Source organism: Aotus nancymaae, unplaced genomic scaffold (assembly GCF_030222135.1).
Source record: "Aotus nancymaae isolate 86718 unplaced genomic scaffold, 86718_ANA_hifiasm-v0.15.2.pri h1tg000010l, whole genome shotgun sequence".
NCBI classification, from domain to species: Eukaryota; Metazoa; Chordata; class Mammalia; order Primates; family Aotidae; genus Aotus; species Aotus nancymaae.
The window spans coordinates 47,235,585-47,253,687 of NW_026988421.1; the positions used below are offsets into that span (position 1 = coordinate 47,235,585).

The 18,103-nt window shown below is 34.4% G+C and overlaps 1 protein-coding gene across 1 annotated transcript in view; it reads right to left on the reverse strand.

The window, feature by feature from the left end:
* The window catches only part of PCDH15 (protocadherin related 15), a 965,496-nt gene extending 948,062 nt beyond the window's left edge, over positions 1 to 17,434 (reverse strand). Inside the window, exon 1 of the mRNA XM_064374141.1 lies at positions 16,848 to 17,434. The gene's annotated coding sequence lies outside the window, so the exon portion shown is untranslated. The remainder of the gene's footprint in view (positions 1 to 16,847) is intronic.
* Positions 17,435 to 18,103: the final 669 nt, after the last annotated feature.

The following is an 18,103-nucleotide window of genomic DNA, read 5'->3' on the forward strand; positions in this document are numbered from 1 at the left end:
GTCAGGGTCTCCAAAAATTAAACAACTAAGGAAGCGACTATAGAATACAATTTTTCACCAACATTGAGTGTATTAACATGCATAAATAAGAAGATAATAATATAAGGATAAGATATATAAAAAGTGACAGTAATTATAACTGAAACCATTACTTGCAATGTTTGTAGGAATTATTTTATTCACCATTCTGTATAAATGAAACCAATTAGAAGTTTACATATGGTAAGCTTTGTTTATATTTATTTTCAATATATTCATATGATAATGCTAATATAATAAAAATACCAATAGGTTTTATAAAATGAAAATTGACTACAATAAATATAATAGTCTCTATTGACCTAGAGATGTGTTATTCATATTTATTTTTATTATACCCAAAAATAAATCATTAGTAGATCATAAATACAAATCTAATTTTCCCTTTGGTAATTTTCATCTGCTAAATGTAATTTTGGGTTGAGTGAGTTTGCTGTAGGTTTATGAGTTTAATAATGAGAAATAGACAATATTTTTCTTATTCAAAGTGGTAGCCTATGTTTTCAGGAGTTTGGACTTAAACAATTAGAATATGACAGGCTCAGAAACAAACTGTATACATTTTTAAACATCACTATAAGTATTTTTAATAAAGACAGCATTTTTTAAAAAGTCATTACAAAATAGATATCATAGGTGTTTGTTATATACTCAGTATTCTTATAAACATTAAGACAGTAAATATCCCAGACTTTCCTACTAATTTATATAGACCTTCATATATATATATATAATTTATATACATATATATAATCTTGTGTGTGTGTATATATATACACCTTGTGTGTGTGTGTGTGTGTGTGTGTGTGTGTATATAAAGAAAGAGAGAGAGTTATATATATGTGTGTGTGTATTGGACTCCTTAAAATAAAAAGGATATGTTTCCAATGTTAAGAAATATTGACCATAAGTACAAAAATTATGTTACATAAAACTTTAACTTAAGTAAAAAGAAATAATACTGAAATCTATGTAGTAAGAAGATATATTGTTAAATATTTCCTTTATAAGAAATAATTTCTTGAGTTCCTAGAGCTATAAAGTGAACTGTTTATTTTGAATTCCACATTTTTTCATTCAACAAATGTATTGAGTGTCCACACTGATGATATAATATGCACTTATACTTCTCCAGGTATAGTAATATAAGAAATTGTACCGATTGATGTGATTACTGGAAATGAAAATCCCATCATCACCATCAGTTATAATTCTGTGCTTTTAAAATGTATGACACAGAACTGGCAGCATGATGAGGGCATAGCTGTCATGCTCTCATCTGTAGATTAATGCTAGGAATTATTTTAAGAGGATAACATCATCTGAGGAGTCCACAGTTAAAGTCTCTAAGGTAGCTTTTGAATGAATCATATATGTCATATATAATCAGCATGAATAGGCACATGATTCTATTATTTCATTCTATTCCACCAGTTAGAGCTTCTAGAAGAGGATCTTTCATATGCAAGACTTTTCCAAAATAACAGATAAAAACATAGACACAACAGTCCCAACAATATTTTCTGAGAATTCAGGTAAGTTATTTTTCAAGTGTCCATGATAACACTCTCTTTATAGAAATCAAAGACATAAAGTACAGATTATTCACAAGAAACAGCTGTCTTGAGAAACAAATCTGATTTATTCATTTAATAAACATTTGTTGGCACCATACAGGTCAGTACTGTTGGGAATATAGTGATAAGAAAGATACATTTTTATTAAAGTAGAATTTCAAATGAAGGGTATACTCTATGGAATACAATTTTTTAGATCTTTGAATTTATGTCAATATAATGAAATGACAAACCGTAGTTTCTTATCATTTAGCTTTTAATATATGACTTTAGATTTTCTTCCTATCAACCTGTTTCTGATACTAACATAAAAATTTATATTATTTTAAAACAGTGAGAATAAAATCAAATAGGGTATGGTAGGTCTTCATATTATCTTATCATTACAATTATTCTTTTATAACTTGTACACATTGCAATTTTCTTTGTTAATGTCCTCAAAAGTTAACTATGTAAAGATACATATATTTCTATATAATATCACTAGATTTGTTTTTTCTAGGTTTTGCTTCTCTAGCCTAGAAGATTATCCTGCAAAATTTATGACTTTAAATTATGTAACTTTGAAGATACCATCATTAGATAGAATGCCAATTTTGATTCTAAAAAACTTGATCTTGCTTTTAAGTTGCATCATGCAGTTAATTATTTCATTAATTATCTATAAAAATGTGGAAAAAGTCCTAAAGAATGGTTGACAAATATATGCTAAAAGTAGGTTATAAACATAGGCCTACAATTAAAAAGTTTCCAAAATAGTCTACAAAAAGATAAAAAGAAAAAAAAATCAATTTTTACAAAAATCATCTAAATATATGCTTTTGTGACTGTTACATAAATAAACATATAATGAATGGTACAATCCTTATTTAAAAGCATGTATTTTTCAACCTTTGAATTTGACTTTTTAGAAAATATATCTAAGGTTTTACATATCATTATGTGATAATCAACATTAGTGTCAAAATTCTAAATCATCTGATTCAATGTAAAAGGCTATTGCAATGTTTATCACTGCAGTTACTCTTAAGTATTGTCATCTTCAAGACAAGTCACACTACCTCTACATTATCTAAAAGTGACTCTTCTCCAGGAATCAAGAGTGCAGCATATCACAGGATGAGCCAGTATGGACTTTTCACCTTCCCTTCATAGGGAGTATAACAATTCAGGTAAATCAGAGATATTTAGTTTAATCATCAGGGCATGAACCTCAGCGCTCAAAGTTGCTGATAGCCAACACATGTATTTTGAGACAGATTTAACTAACAAAGGCAATGAAGAGATACATCCCAAACACATGTTTGAGCCTTAAGTTCAGCTATGCTTGTAGCAAGCCAGTTACATATCACTAGGTTTTCAATGAGAATAAATCACTTATCTTCTCTTTTGAATAAACTTATTTAGGCAGAAAGAGAGTATATGAGAGAGCATGAATAAACAGCATGAGAAAAGTTGGAATATCTTAGCAAGGCAATGACATCATAAAACTGGCAGCACTGTCAAGGAAACAGAGTCAGAAAGGGGAAGAGAGGCACAGGCAGGGGAGAAACAAAAACAGGAAGGTTGAGCATCAGTTGAAAAATAATGAGAACTTTAAGGAAAACCTGAGAGGAAGGTTGGACTCTAAAGCTGTTAAGGGGATAGAATTAACAGGAAAAAATGTAGCATTTGAAATATAAGCAGAAACGAAGAGGGGAAAAAGCAAGGCTGATATGCAGGTTTAAAGCTTGTAATTTGATATTCGTTGTTTTTAGCCAATGAAATAAGATTATAAGGAAGAAAATTTAGAGGTTAGGAAGCAGGGATGGGGGAGAGATCATAAGCTTAGTTTCACACTTTATGAATTTGAAATAACCATGGGATATCCAAGAGACAGTTGGTTATGCAGGTCTGAGCTATGGAATAAAATTTGGAGATGTCAGAGATACAATTTTAGCTGCCATCTGTGGACCGAAATTAGTTAAGAATTTAAGAGTCTCAAGCCTGTAATCCCAGCACTTTGGGAGGCCGAGGCGGGTGGATCACGAGGTCAAGAGATCGAGACCATCCTGGTCAACATGGTGAAACCCCGTCTCTACTAATACAAAAAATTAGCTGGGCATGGTGGCGCGTGCCTGTAATCCCAGCTACTCAGGAGGCTGAGGCAGGAGAATTGCCTGAACCCAGGAGGCGGAGATAGCGGTGAGCCGAGATCGCGCCATTGCGCTCCAGCCTGGGTATCAAGAGCGAAACTCCGTCTCAAAAAAAAAAAAAAAAAAAAAAAAAAAAAAAAAAAAAAAGAATTTAAGAGTAGATAAAATAAATCAGAAGGAATCCAGAAGACTGCAGTAGAAAAAATAAAAAATGTATATCTGAGAACATTAACACATGAGATATACACAGAATAAAACAGTTTGAAAGTAAACCTAAAATTTGTCTTCAGTAATAAGATTTAAAATACAAATAATAATAAACAAAAGGTGAAAGCTGTGCTACGAAAAAGAACAGAGAGGAAAATATTTAAAATGAGGTAATAGTCGGCAATATCAAATCATGCAGATAGGTCAAATCTTCCACTGAATTTAGCAACTCATTGATGACAACTGGTATAGGGCATCTCAGAAAAATGGTAAAGGTGGAAGCAAGATCGCAGTAGAGAGTAGAACTGCATTAATAATTCACTCAACGGGTCACTGAGCTTGAAGTTGAATTCAAACTTATGAATCTAGTTCTTTATAGAATCAAGGTCCCTTAGAAACTTGGTCATTTCCTATGTGAAACTTTCAAAGATGATATTTATATTCCCCAGAAGAATACTACTAACTACACAGGATAAGAGGCAACATTGAATGTCTCAGAAATTGTAGCTGATTTTCTCAATGAGAAAACATAAGCACATCTAACGTAGTGAATGGCTTTCAAAACATTCATATTTAAAATTCATTTGACAACCAAGATATATTGTAACATTTATAAGAATGTCTTTGATATGACCAAAACCAAAGCAAAAACAAAAAGAAAAATCCCCAAAGACATACTCTGTGTGAATGCTGTAAGTTATCCAAAAATCTCGTTTCTATTTTGTCCCTTGTTAAATTTTCACCCTATGACTTGCTGAGAAGCTGCAGGAGAGAGAATTTCCTGATGAGTTGTGTAACAGCTTATTCTTTTCCTGCTATGTCCTCAACATCTATGTTCAATATTAAGTTGCACTGCAGTGGAGATGAGTGTGTGATAGTAAGTCTGGCCGTGTGTGTGTGTGTGTGTGTGCGCTTCAAGCAAAAGACAGAGGCTTCACTGACTTAATAGCTGCAAATATAATTCTGTGACAAGTAACTGACATATACTTAGGTTCAAAACCAACAATTTCTATAGCACAATCATAATCACTCTTTTACAATAAAACTTAACATATGTATGATATCTTGATATTAAGATATTTAATAAGCATTTTGATATTTCAATTCCATGTTTCAAAGCAACTATTTATAAATCAATCATCCCACAAATCACCTTTTCTTAATTTTGAAGTGCACATGTGTGAGTTTAAGATTTTAGATTGACCAAAAGTACTCTTTTGTTTTCTTCCACATAGCTCAATTAAAATTTTTCTAAACCTGTTAAACCACAAGGATAGAAAAGTGATAAGAGAAAAGGTATGATTCAGCAAGTTTCTTAATGTTTGAAAGTAGATGGAAGATCATAATTATTTAAAGCAGAATATAGAAAATCACATTGCAAACGGCAAAATTGGGCGAGTTTGGATAACATATACTAGCAAATTGACTCTAGAGAACATATGACAAGTTTAACAAATAAGGGTAGCATGAAAATCAACAAAGATTGGTGGTATCAGTTAAAGTATCAAATAAAGGAATAGGTAAATTAGAGGGATCCTTCCCCACACTTTGAGCAATTTTCCCCTAAGCCTTCTCCTTGCCCATAGCTAAAAGATTATTTTCTGGAGAAATTGTCACAGAGCCACCAGACTTTAAGTCAAAGAACTTAAGGCCAACTCTTTGCTTGAATACAGGAATGTCCATCTGCTGACAAGCTCTGCTCTGAAGATTTCCAAAGAGCATTTCAGTGCCCAGCCACTAGTGACACAGACAACTATCGATTAAAAATACACACACATATATATTTACGTATAATGTGTATGTATTTCCCTCATCTTTTAGGAACATAGCAAAACCACATGTCTCAACTTCCCAACAGTCAAAATTGGCCATGTGACTGACTTCTAGACAAAGGCAAGTTAGAAGAAATCACATGTGCCATGTCCCATCCAATCTTAACTCATGAGACCTTCTTTGCAGGCTGCTTATTTTTTTTCCCCAGAAAGTTGTCTAGGTTAACAAACCCTCCAGGTGGGCTTGGAAGCCACGTGTCACAAATCATTCTCCTGGCCCCAGGATCCTGTTGACATAAAATCCACCCTCAGAGAGTTACATGAAAAATAATAAACATTAAGCAATTACATGTGAAGATATATGTGTTTCCATGGCCTACATACTCAACTAATAAATTATTTAATGTGAATGAAGAAGCAGGATTAATCAGTTTCTTTGAATAAAATCTGAAATCCAAAAAATGAAAAGTAAACCAGAATAAAAAATAAAATCTGGGAATGGAGAGAGGAAATAAGAGAGTGGCAGCCAAATAAAACTGCTTTAAGATAAACATGATTATGGTAAATATCGTCACAAAGATGAGAAAATATAATTTTTAAAAGGTAAATGACTTAGAGAATAAGAATGAGCTCTTGAGAGAAAATATTAAGACCCACAAATAAAAATAATAACAATAACTACAACCAAAGTACTCCTAGACCAATCATCTTTCAATTTTGATACAGCATCTGAACTGTTTTTCATGTTTACTAATGACCTCCATTTTGAAACCAATAATTATTTATCAGTTCCTGTCTTTCTGGAATCATCGATAGTATTTAATACAATTGATCCTTATAAGTTTTCAAGGGCCCAGAGCTCTTCTTTTCTTAAAGAAAAGAAATATGATGTAATAGTCAGCGATATCAAGTAATGAAGATAGGTCAAATCTTCCACTGAATTTAGCAAGTCATTGGTGACAACTGATATGGGGCATCTCAGAAAAATAGTAAAGGTAGAAGCAAGACTGTAGTAGAGAGAGTAAAATTGCATCAATAATTCACTCAACGTGGCACTAAGCTTGAATTTGAATTCAAACCTGTGAATCTAATACTTTATAGAATCAAGGTCCCCTAGAAATCTTTACCTCTTCTTTTCTTAAGTTTTAAGGTCCACAGACCTCTTCTTTTCTTAAAATTTATATCCAGCCCAACTTCTCTTTTAAGCTCTAAACCTTCAGAGTTATCTAATTTGTAGGTATTATACTGATCTCAAACATAATATGTTTAAAAATCGAATCATAATTTGCCTTTCCAAACTCATGTTAGTCTTCCCATCTTAGTCACAATTCTAAAAATCTTGAAGTCATTCAATCTCTCTTTACTTCATATCTCACATTTAAGCCATCAATACGTTATGTTGATTCTATCTTTGAAAATGGATTTAGAATCAAAATCACTTCTGACCACTGCACTGCTAATACCTTAGGCTGAGCTACCATTTTTTGTGTGTCTAAATTATTGCTTTGGCCCCTTAATTCCTTGTTGCTCTCATCTACCTGTTGACTATTTCCACAGAGTAGGTAGAGTAACACTTTTACAATGTGCATTAGGAAGACTTGTGATTTCATTAAGAAGCCCCTCTTGCTACAGTACAAAACCCTGTACACGACACAATAAGCATAGAAGGAGAAATAGAAAGAAGGAGATGGACTGGCTAGAGACCTAAAGGCTGAAGCAACGACATGGCAGAGTAAGCTGTCTGGGACTCCTTATTCTGGCCCATATATCTGTGGCAGGGCTCCAACAGGGAGTGTCAAAGAGATGCAGGACCAAAAAACTCTAAGAAAAATATCTTTACTGTAGCCATAGGTCTAGAAAAAGGGCGACCTAAAAACAAACAAAGTTTTGGGCAATACTTGCTACTCCAGTCAAACACTAAGGGAAAAACTGCACCATGTCTACCTTACTTGGCTTCTGCAAGGTCAAGTAGGACGCTGATTTTTCACAAATAACAACCTTGCTTCTGAGAAGGCAGGTAGCTGCCACTAAATTCATCCACTTAGGGAGTTGTGATGAATGGGTTTTATGTGTCAACTTGACTGGGCGATAAGGTGCCCAAATACCTGGGTAAACATTCTGGGTGTGTCTGTAAAGGTGATTCTGAATTATATTAACATTTGAATTGGTAAATTGAGAAAAGCAGGTTGACTACCCAAGTGTGGATGGGCTTTATCTAAACCACTGAAGGCCCAAACAGAACAAAAGTTACTCTCCCTACCTGTCTTTGCGCTGGAACATGAGTCTTTAACCATCAGACTTGAACTTGGACTGGATCAATACCATCAATTTTCTTGGATCTCCAGCTTGCTGACTGCAGATCTAGGGACTTCTCATTCTCTGTGATTGCTTAGGACAATTTCTTGTCTATCTAGCTACAGATAGACAGACAAATAGGTAACCTATTTATTATCTATCTAATTTCCTATTAATTCTGTATCTCTAGAGAACCCTGACAAATACAGTAATATAGCCAGGTTGAGCACTAGCACAGTGGAATATTGTATCTCATTCACCACCAAAAAGAAGGAGGATGTACTCTGAGTCCCCCACTCCCAACCCATATCATGCTGTTAGGAGAATCATCCACCTGGACCACCAGGTGAGCTAGGTGAGCCTCTATTCCAACCCAGTACCAAGCAGACTTAATTAAAGAGGCAGTATGAGGCTGAGATTGTCAATTGTAGGCTTCACTTCACTACTCCATGACACCACCACCACCCAATGTCAGTGGGCTCAGTTGAACTGAGCCTTCATCCCCACCTGGGCATCAATGAGACTGAAAACTGTGCTGCAAGTCTAAGCTAGTTAGCATTGCACTTTATCCCCACCCTTGGTGTCAGGGATATCGAGTAGCTGAGCCTCCACTCCCATTCTGCAGCAAAACAGCATTGCAATTCAACCCTCTATTTCTAATATCTCTGGTGGCTCTGGGATACAAGAGGGAAGTTGATTTTATACATCCTCCCAGAGGCAATGAGGCAGTGTAAGTCTGTGTCTTAAAACCACAGAAAGGAGGACTCATTCTGAAAAACCATGGAATTTAGTGGACAACATTTCTGAAGACTTAGAATAATTTATTAACTATCATGATCTGTGGAATGTCTCAAAAAATTAAAGATACGTGTTCAGCAAAGTAAGCTTAAAAGCCATAAATTAACCATAGAAAAACAAAAAATTGGAAAATAAAATCATCAACTATTTTTGCATATTGTAGTAAAGCAGTCAGAATTTGTGATGTATTACTGTGCTTGGAACTGGGGATACGATAAAAATTGTGCTGATGGTATAAGGTAACCAAATGTTAAGTAGTATATAGGAAGTAAACAATACCTGGAATCAATAAATCAAAAGATAACATCAAAGGCATATTATTTAGAAATATAACGCAAGAACAGAAAACCAAGCACCACATGTTCTCACTCATAAGTGGGAGTTAAACAATGAGAACACATGGATACAGGGAGGGGAATATGACACACGAGGGTCTGTCAGGGGTTGGGGGACTGGGGAGAAATAGCATTAGGAGAAATATCTAATGTAGATGATGGGGTGATGGGTACAGAAAACCACCATGGCACATGTATACCTACATGACAAACCTGCACATTCTGCACGTGTGCCCCAGAACTTAAAGTAAAATTTTTAAAAAAAGAAAAATATGAATAAATAAAATAAGAAACACCCCCAAAAAGAGTTTAACAAAGTTTGGTATGGAAACTTGACTAATGGGTTAGGAATGTGTTCTTTATTTTTTTTCATTATATTCAAAATTTAACGTTCTTTTTTGAAAACAATGCACAGCCATTTCTTCAATTAAAGTCATCACGAATTCTAAGAAACTGCTTTGACATATATGGCAAATATATATATATATATATATATAATATATATCAAATAAATAAATATATATCAAGTATATATTTTGATATATTTATTTAGATTTTATACATCCACCCAGAGGCAATGAGGCAGTATAAGTCTGTGTCTTATATCAAAATATATATTTATCAAATATATATGTCAAAAATATAATCTATATCAAAATGGCCACTATTTACTAAGCGTACATTGTATTCCATAAACACACAGCAATGCTCTTTGCTTTGGCATTTTCTCAATTATACAATATCTTCCATTCAAGTTACCATCTCTAAAAAGTTATTTGAGAAAACTTTATTTGTTAAAATGAAACCTTATTATCTGAAGCTTGGTTGAATATTATTCTATCCTTAACCCTGATATACAAGTACAAAATAAGAATTCATATAATGTATGCTATTCAAAACTCAGCGTATAATTCATATAATGTATGCTATTCAAAAAAGTTTCTTGAGTGGAAAATTTTTAATAAACCTTGTTAAGATGCCTGAAATTTTTGCTGTCATTTTTTGAAAAATATTACCACACAAATGCAACTATAGCTAATGTTTCAAAATGAAGTATTTTATTTCATGCTCACTGTTTCAGATGGAATGTAAGGTTAACAGACTTTCAACACCTCTTAAATGAAGGGATTCATGCAGACATATTTGGAAGTAAAATTAATCAGAGAGATGAAATCTGTTCTATATCACCTATCTAGTAGCGGTTAAATGGATGGCATGTTTAAAAGCACAATTCATAGCTCCTGGCACACAGAGGAAACTAATTTTTTTTCCTCCAATCATTTATAAGATAAATTCAACAACACATCAAAGAAAGTAGGAAAATAAACATTCAAACCAAACTCTTGCATCCATTCCTAAATTGCTTTTTAAAAAAATATAGTCAAGCATTAGTAATAACATGTTCAGTGAAAAGGGTTCTGAATTTTAAAATTCAAAAATTGTTGAAGTTCAAATTTTTAACATAACATAAAATTGAAAATCAGAATTTGAGTACTTTCTCTCAAATTGCTTTATTTTCTCATAATCTGCCTTATAGCTAGGGATAGCCTTAGTGCTTTCATATTGAACATTTTCACTTACAAACCATACACATTATTTTCAATGATATTTTCTCCCACCTATTCTTGAAATTCAGAAAAAAAAGTATATGTGTCTCATTTAACATTCTCCATGCTTCTTAGTTTTATGCTTTTTTTTGTCAACTTAATTGTCCACTTTTCCTTGGCCCTAGTGAATCTTTTTTTTTTTTTTTTTTTTTTTTTTTTGAGACGGAGTTTCGCTCTTGTTACCCAGGCTGGAGTGCAATGGCGCGATCTCGGCTCACCGCAATCTCCGCTTCCTGGGTTCAGGCAATTCTCCTGCCTCAGCCTCCTGAGTAGCTGGGATTACAGGCACGCGCCACTGTGCCCAGCTAATTTTTTGTATTAGTAGAGACGGGGTTTCACCATGTTGACCAGGATGGTCTCGATCTCTTGACCTCGTGATCCACCCGCCTCGGCCTCCCAAAGTGCTGGGATTACAGGCTTGAGCCACCGCGCCCGGCCCCTAGTCAATCTTTACTCATCGTACTATAAACATCCACTTACTTTTTCAAAATTCCTACCACCTCTCTCTTCCACAACTAGTCCTTATATTAAGTAATTTCAAAAAAATGACCAAATCACCACCAGAACAAGATAAATGTCTATTCTCAAAAATATCATTTCAGTTGGCTTTAAGAAAGTAGCATGGACAGCAGGGAGACATCTTTTCTTGCAATTCTGCAAATCAATACCACCATTCTCAGCAAAGCGGACAAGAGGAAATTGATTGTTTCACTGCAATGTTTCATATTAAAACACTAAAACATCATTTCAGCTTTCCCATACTCTTTGGAAACTAATATTCAGAGCAAATATGTATTCTTTCATTAAATATTTATCGAGTACTTACTAAATTCTGGACACTGAGCTAGTTAGTGGAATTGCTAAATATGTTGTGCAAAGCCTCAAATGAAATATGCCTTTTTCATTTAATTAACAGAGCAATACTATGAGACAGAAAATAATACCTGAGTTTTACAGGTGATGTAAATATAGTTTATCAATATTAAATGACTTCCTATATTTTATGCAGAATAAGGGTTGAAGAGACAAGGATTTGAATTGACCTCTGCTGCCTTATCTGAAGCTAGTGCTTTTGCTTTTGAGAATTCTACCTAAATAATGTTTATGTCAAGGATGATGATGATGATAGTAAGTATCAATCTCCAGTTACTGAGACATACCTTGGGTTCAGGTCCTGTGCTTGGGTGCTTTATATATGTAAATTACATCCTTTTATCACTCTTTACAGACAGAAACCAAGGCTTAGAAAAACAACTTGCTCCTTGCTGGTAAGGGAGTGGAATGGAATTAAAGCTCAATTCCATCTGGTTCTGTATTCTTTTCTTTACCAGCAATTCTCTATAGTAACAGTTATTAAAACTAGAAGACCCACCTCAAAACCTCTGTATTACATGTGAACATTCGATTTCATTCTCCATGCTTGGATTACAGGCTCTCTCCTCTGACTTTCTACATTATCTATATATTTATCTATTTATGTACCTACCTACCTACCTATCATCTATCAATCATCTAGATATCTATGTATCTATATATTTATCTACCTTCCTATCATCTGTATGTATGCCTGACTCTGTCTCCCTTTCTGTCTCTATCTCTCAGACTTTCTATCTCTATATCTCTTTCCCTATCTCTATACTTTTTGTTTCATTTTGTTTATTTGCTTTTTGCCAATCTATTTCTGTCTTTCTTGACCCTGTGTTTTCCCTGCCTGTCTTTCTACCTTCTACCTTTCTCTCTCTCTGAACCTGTCTCTACTTCTCTTTCTGTTCTTTTCTAACTGTATAATCTGTTTCTCTTTCTGTTCCCTTTTTCTTTTTCTTATCTTTGTCTGTCTCTAACTTTCATTATATTTTTCCTTGTGAGTCTCTCTCTTTTTCTTTGTGTGACTATCCCTGTGCGTCTCCTTGAGTTTGTATATCTGTGAATATCTCTCTGCGACTTATCTGTGTCTGTCTCTGTCTCTCAGACAGAGATATAAGATTCTAAAGTAATAAAAACCTCTCATCCAGTTCTAATGACCCTTCTCTGGATTCCAGTGGTGTGCTGCAAAGTTGAAGAAGTAAGTCCCTTAAATGATAAAGCAAAAAGAAAAGTCACTGTCCTTGGATAAACTATTTGCATTTCCATAAGGATTCAGTGATGCAGAATCAGAAAAGGCTCATTCTGACACCTCCATGAAAACAACAGGGAGAGCATTCATTAGCTGGGCTTCCTTTTGAATGATGCACTTCATTGCACACACCGCTGTCCTCCCCCGGTCAGGAAACAGTGCTTAATTCTATCTGAAACTCGCCCTTTCACTAGGCATGAGAATGAATGACTTTTCAAAGTAATAGGAACTACGCGTCTGCCATGGCCTGAGAATGCTTACACTCTAAAAGCCGTACAGAAAGTTACACCTCCTATCAATTTCTTATCCATCAAGGAGCACGATAAACAAATTTTGAACTTTTCTATTTACCAGCTTGAAGGGAAGAAATGCTTCATTTTCTTCAGTTTCTTGAAATAATGACTGCTTTTGCCTCTTACATTTATAGCCTCAATAGCCATGATCTGATATTTAAGGATGAATGCAACCTTAAACAACTTATGAGATAAATTTGTCCATTACAGCGTTCAGAAGCCTTTAGTCTTTAGGTGGAAAATATTTTGTTGCTGTTATTGATACACACACAGAGACAGACACACACACAGACAGACACACACACACACACACACACGATCATCTTAGAAAGTAATTGGTAGAAGATTAAAACAATCAATTGTATTTTAAATTATTTAGCAATTTACAGGTTTCTTATTCATTTCCTGGCTTCATTTATAAACCGTGTATTCTAAATGTGGATGCTGAGAAACAAGTGTTTAGGGTGTGTGTGAGGTTCTCAAGGAAAACAATTGTTGTCCTTGGGCCAGAATTTGATGTTTCTGTGCTCCTTATATTAATATACAGTGCACTTGTGTAGGAGGACGCAGAAGGTGTGTCCATCTTATTCAATGTGACTTACTTTTAAGCTGAGACTAAATCACATTCATCTGCATATTCTTCCAAGTCTCACACTTCAGTTTATACATCACAGGTGGAAACTGTACTTTAAGGTCAAGCTGGTCACTCTCACATTCAAAATTACCCCCCACCATGCCCCTGCCATCCATACATGCAAAGAAGTAATATGTGCATTAGGAATTTCTGTGTATATTCTCGGGTCTTGTCACCATTTCCACCTCAGTGGTTCCAGTATTCAATTTAAATAAATGTTACAGTTTCTGAGTGTTTTTCACCTTTGGAATTTGTACAGCAACTCTATCAAGAGAACATAATCCGGCCAAAAATTACTCACATTAGCTTTACTTTCTTCACTCAAAATTGACTTTAAGCATTAATGAGTTGCCACACTTCCTTCTAATATCCTTAGATGCAACTCAGTGATATTTGAGTCTGAAACTAACACATGAAGCCCCACAGGCCATTGTTAGTTTTGAATCCATATTCCGTCATACTAGTGTTAACAACAACAACATCAAAATCCCATTACAACAACAACAAAAAAATCTAACTTCAAACAAAGTTTTAGTTGAGAGTAACTGAAATAGTTTTTGGATGCCAGCCCTGACAAGTAAAACTAGCTTTTCGATATTATAATTGTATAGTCTTCTTTTGCATGTGAAAACCACAGCTACATAGAATGACAAAATGGTTTTAGTTCACAAGTGATATCGATACTAAGAACTCTTTTAAAAAATGGAAAAATAGAAATAAAAACCCACTCTTAAAATTGAGTTTGAAGTAAAATTAAACTTTTAGATAATAAACATGATCACTTTATAAAGTAGTGTGATCTCTTTGTTTAGATTATTATTTCTGCAAACTTTTCCATGGGTTGAGATCCTGGGTGAAACTTAAAACCATGTATTTCTCCCGGCGTTAGGGTTTCAATAAAAATGGAAATGTATACGGGGGGGCTTCTGTGTTAGAAAAAAGTTGATATAACAGCTGATTTATGAAAAACTATTGTTTTACACCATTTAAGAAGAAAAAATATTCCTATGGCCTGAAATAGTATCTGAACATTTCCAGAAAGTGGGAGTACACTCATCTACCCCAATAAAGTGGTCACATTTAGGGAACTAATTTTTAAGTTTTGGTTTTGCATTTTACTATTAGTGAAAAGGCTCATAATTTACCTAGGGAGTAAAAGTCCTCATGATAAAGTGATAACACAAAGGAATCATTAATTACTCAACACGTATTTGCCTGACATAGGTTTTGTGATCAGATAATAATGGTGATTCTCTTTGATAAAAAATAATTACCTTTTGCCTTTAATTTCAAATATAAGCTGTGAATCAAATATTGGAGAATTTTTGCAAGTGGCATAAAAACCAATTTCTGTCTGCTTATATGCTGTTAAAGTTGGATGACAAAAAGACATAACACATACTATGCAAAATTTAAATGTGAACAAATTAAGAACTAAGTTATAATGGACATTTATCTTTCACTGAGGACTTTTTTAAAAGCAGAATTATTAGTGTTTTTTAAAAGCCAATTTATAGTCCAGATACTAATCAAATAATATTAGTAGACATACTATAATTTTAAACATTTCCTAGAAAATGGAAGTTTTATTTAACTCTCTTTGTAAATAATATTCAAAACTTAATGCCATAATTTTCCAGAGAAGCTGCTGTCACTTAGGTAGCACAAACTCTGACCTGTTCAGGTCCCTTAATGATTATGTTTAGGGGTAATTTTTTGCCACAAAGTTGAAGGGATTCACATTCCCTGCTCAGCACATAATTGGAACAGCCGAGGGGTTAGGAGGTTCCCACTCAGTGGAATTGGGCACCCATTAAATTGCGCTTTTATTTCATAGGAGAATGAGTCCACAGTCAAGGGGATCAAGTTGCTGAAACTTGAAGATGCACATGTACAGTTACATGCACTCACTCACACTTAGCCGCAACTTAAGCAAACTAAAGAAACTAATAGTAAAGCCAATTTTTCGTGGAAAAAAAAAAAAAGTTCTCATGGGCATGTATAAAAAAGCTTCATACCTGCTGCACAAAACACAGGAATCTTTTTGTGCTCAAAATATGCCACTTCTACAAATTATGTTTCTCTAATGTTAAGCAACACAATACCCTAAGTATTTGGTTACAAGATTTGACAATTGGCTCTTTTGTGAAAGCAAATGAATATGACTTGGAGTTAACCTTATAGCAGGCCATCATATTATACTCTAGTTAACAATGGCTTTCTGCATACATGCTACAAGTTCGTGAAATCGACGGCCATCTATGTGTACTAGAAACACAGCACACCAACAGACTGAACCTGAAACTTGTTATTCAGGGCCCACTATGCCACAGCTACCAAAGTATGTTTTTAAAGTGAAGGCCCCATCACAAAATGGGCAAGTTGTTAATACTATCTAGCCTTAATTTTGTATTATAAGGATAAAGTTGACCTAGATTCAAATTCTAAATGGTTAATGCTCCCAGATACTTTCAAAAAGAAGTAGATCTTCTAATACACGAAAACATCTGTAATAAAAATATCAGTTTACTCACAAAATATAAAAGATAATACTGCCCATTGTGATGCATAGTCAGCTACTTTAACTCAACTACAAACTATAACCTCCAGCAACTGCGCCTCATAAAACAAATCATCAATATTTGCACACACAAAAACCAAACATGTCAATTCTGATCCCATGTTTCTATATTTTGTCAGGGAGAGGGAAGCAGACAAAGTGGTTGAGGATTAAAAATTCTTTTAAATGACAAACCAGAGTTATAATTCAAAAGCTTGTGTCTTTGCAAAGATTACATTGTCATCTAAAGAAAATTACAATACCAGACAGTAATCAGGAAGAATAAAAGCACAGGCAGTTGTGTTCACTCTTCCAGCAAATAATCACTTGCACATCATTACTACTCTATTCTTTGAACAAGCATGACAGAAAGTAGCATCATGACAGAGAGCATTGTACTGAAAGAACATCTTAACTTTCTCTGTGGCTCACTGCTGTCTTAAATTGGAACAAAATAAGAGAAGGGCAGGGGAAGAACTTACTTGCGGTTTAAAGTTTCATCTTTAGTCCACGGAAGATTATGCAGCAAGTTTTCTTGCCAAGGCTGCCTCTTGCACATCCCTTTAAAAAGAACCAATGCTCATAATCTAGTTCCAAACGATTCATTCACATGTTCCACGTCTTGTTTCTGTGAGGCACTGATATCCATTCTCACATCATCAAGAAAATGTTACTAGAAAAATTTCGTAAAAAGCAAAAAACTTCAACATGTTAATCCAGAAAGCATACCATCATTTTCCACGTTCTGAGATGTATGCCACCTGCCTTAGTTATCACAAGCGACTAACTCTAAGCTGCTAGCAGGAATCTGTCTGCCCTCTATCTGTCGCTATTAGCTCAGCACGTTGATTCACTGGCACTGAAGCAATAGCAATTAACTATCTTGCTTCTCGCAGCACATACAGGAGGCAGCTGAGTGCGCTAAACCGCACACTGACTGGTGAGCTCTTTGCACCAATTAGTAGCAGGTGCTACAGCCCAAAAGACAAATTGATGTCCACTGATCATCAGTGCTGGTTGCTTTATTTTACTGTGTTCGTCAGCCTGTCTGATGATTCTCTGTTCTGTTTTGTCTGGTTGTTTTTACTGTTTTACTTCATCTGTACTAAGAAGTTTAGCAGCTTACATTCAATAACAATATTGTTGACAAGACAAAATAATCTCTTAAGCTTCTTTTGTCATTCTCTGTTTCTCTCTCTCCCTCTCTCTTTCTATCTCTCTCACTCGCTTTCATTAAATCTACCCTCTTATATCAAGCCCTCCGCATCTTTGGGGCATGAAAACAAAACACCCAATTTTACAACTTCACACATTCTATAGGAGCCAAAAGTATATTTTAGATTTTTACAAACACCTGTGACTGGTACCATAGAAGGATAGCATGAAGAAATATATTATAAAAACATTATAGCATATTTCTTAAATATCATAATGTATGAAATCTGCAAAACGAAGTTTAACAGATGGGCAGGTAAACTAGTAAAATACAATTATGTCTTATAAATCACAGATACGTTTCTTAAGGAATCTATCCTGCATTTAATATGGAATTTATTTCAATTCCATATTAAATGTTACCCATGTGTTTACCTGAGCATATGAGAAGGAAGGATCTAGAAACAAAAGCAATTTAAGAACATATTTTAGTAGTGACTGTGACAGAGCAAATACACTGAGGTTGGTTTAAAATGACAGGTGAAGAGTATCACAGACAAAATCCCCTTAACACATGTTTTCT